Here is a 2,426-nt window from a genome sequence, read left to right as displayed (position 1 = left end):
AATCAATCAATCATTATTTCCGTGACTTACAATTAAGAAATCCATGTTGACGCATGTTACAGAGTTGTGTTCGATACGTGGTATTTTAAAATATGTATGTAGAAGTCGAATGAAAGATTCAATTCTGACAATACTTCATCTTCCATACATTTAAGCATCTCAAAATAAATAAGCAAAGAAAAGAATAACTTTAAGCTAAAATTCTGAATGAGTGCGACTTTAATCAGCATTGTATTATGTAACGAATTTGCTGTTATGTATTTATTTTAATGTCAACGTTTGTTTGGATTGAGTTTATATTTAAAACATGCGTAGCTTATAGTGTTAAATATGTATTGCGAAACTCCCGCCTATTCTCAAAATTGTAGAAGATTCTCGAGAGTAAGAATCAACAATATATGTATATACGTAAACGCTTTAACTTGTATTGTTACGTAATCTGGATTTTCTAGAAAATATTTCCACGTCTATAAATAAAATAAACGCGACGCACCAAAAGAGAGTGTCTATTATTAGTTCATATAGTCAGTGTGCTATAAAACTTCGGATGCTATAACTGTAATTGTTATAACGCTTATCAGTTGTAAAGCTTCAGATATTTGACCAGGAATCTTTACAAAGTGTGAACATTACAAACTATTTAACTTCAGTGGATTCCCATCGGACATCAGTATTTTTACGAAAACATTATATATATTCATCATGTAGAGCTCGGCGAGTGTGGCCGGTAAATAACCTAGCGTCATATGAACAATGAAGACTACAGAGCTAGGTAGCTCGCCGTTGAGCGAAACGTACTTACATAAACTCGTAATTAACTCGCTCATCGTGAACTCTCGACAAGATATCGAAGAAGTTCCAGATTAAAAAGAAGACTTTATATTGTTTGTAAGTTTATGAATCTTTTGTTTATAAATCATTGTTTGTAATAACGATTTGTAATAACTGTCATTGTTGTTTTGTTGTTTATATATTAAAACGTATTTGTGTTAAAAACGAAAACGGTGTGTATCAATCTTGTTGGCAAATATCGTAAACTGACTATATATCAACTTTAATTTAACTACTAAATACAAAGTACAATTCAACTACTAAATTTAAAGTATCATTTAACCCAATACGTAACAATTAGGGTGTGTGATTTGAGTATCATCGAACCTGCTAACACTTGATTCAACATCTGCAAACACGTTAGATATGTTATCTTTCTTTCAAGTTAAAAAAAAGCAATTAGAGAGACTGTATACCTCACCCAGCCGCTCCTTTTCGAGATTGTATGCGATAATATTGGATAACGTCAATTTTCACTTTCGAAAGCTCAGAAATCCTTCTCCGATCCAGAATGATTAACGATCCGGATCTTTTTTTATATAGTGTAATGAGGAGTGTCAACCTTAATGTGTCCATGAAATTTGGCACAAATACGATCAAACTTTACAGAGTTACTAACCCCAAACCGCAAAAATGTCCTATATTCGTATTACAAAAAAAAATGTTTCAAAGTGATCCGGATCCGGACCAAACTTGGAGAGAACTGTCCCAAATTGGCTTCCCATATTATGTAAAAGTTTCGTGTACATCAGTCTATTAGTTTTCGAGATATGCGCGCGGAAACACAGACAGATACACATGGATCCGATTGCAATACCCTCCCCCTCTGTTTCATTTTATTCTAAACTCTAAGTGATATAGTTGTTATAGCGACAGTCCGATAAATAAAATATTATCTTTATATTACTCCAGTAAGATAATTTTAAATTTTTTTCACCTGAGTCTAATTGTATGGATAAGAGAATTTCTTAAAGAAAAGCAAGCAGACAGTACCTATAACATTTATAACAAAGAAAATAAAAATTATTTTTTGTTTGTTTGCTTGAAGTTAAGCACAAAGCTATACAATGGGCTATCTGTGCTCTGCCCACCACGGGTGTCGAAACCCGGATTTTAGCGTTGTAAGTACGCAGACATACCGCTGTGCCACTGGGGGGCCTATAAAATTATTAAATATAGTAGAAAGTTCTCGTAAAGTCACTCAGTCCTATGAATTAGAAAATATCAAATGTGTCTCGTGAGTTGTTTCATGAACATCTTCATACAATCTATCAAATTATAGCTTTATTCTTTTGTAAATGTTTAGCTTGTGTTTGTTTTCTCCTTTTATTTCTGAACAATGAGAAATTAATTCAGTTGATTTGGTTTACTTTTTCTCTCATCATCATTGTAGTTATTATTGGATGTTTTAGCGCAAAGCTACACAATGGGCTATCTGCGCTCTGTCCACTGAGAGGTGTCGAAAACCAGGCTACAGCACAGAAGTCCCGGAAGCTTACCGCTCATTCACCAGGGGACTTCATAGTTGAAACGAGACATTTGTTTGTTAAAGAAAACTTATATAACAGAATACAGATGAAATACATAATGTGTGA

The sequence above is a fragment of the Limulus polyphemus genome, unplaced genomic scaffold, assembly GCF_000517525.1.
Source record: "Limulus polyphemus unplaced genomic scaffold, Limulus_polyphemus-2.1.2 Scaffold233, whole genome shotgun sequence".
In the NCBI taxonomy this organism is placed as follows: Eukaryota; Metazoa; Arthropoda; class Merostomata; order Xiphosura; family Limulidae; genus Limulus; species Limulus polyphemus.
This window is presented reverse-complemented; position numbering follows the sequence as displayed.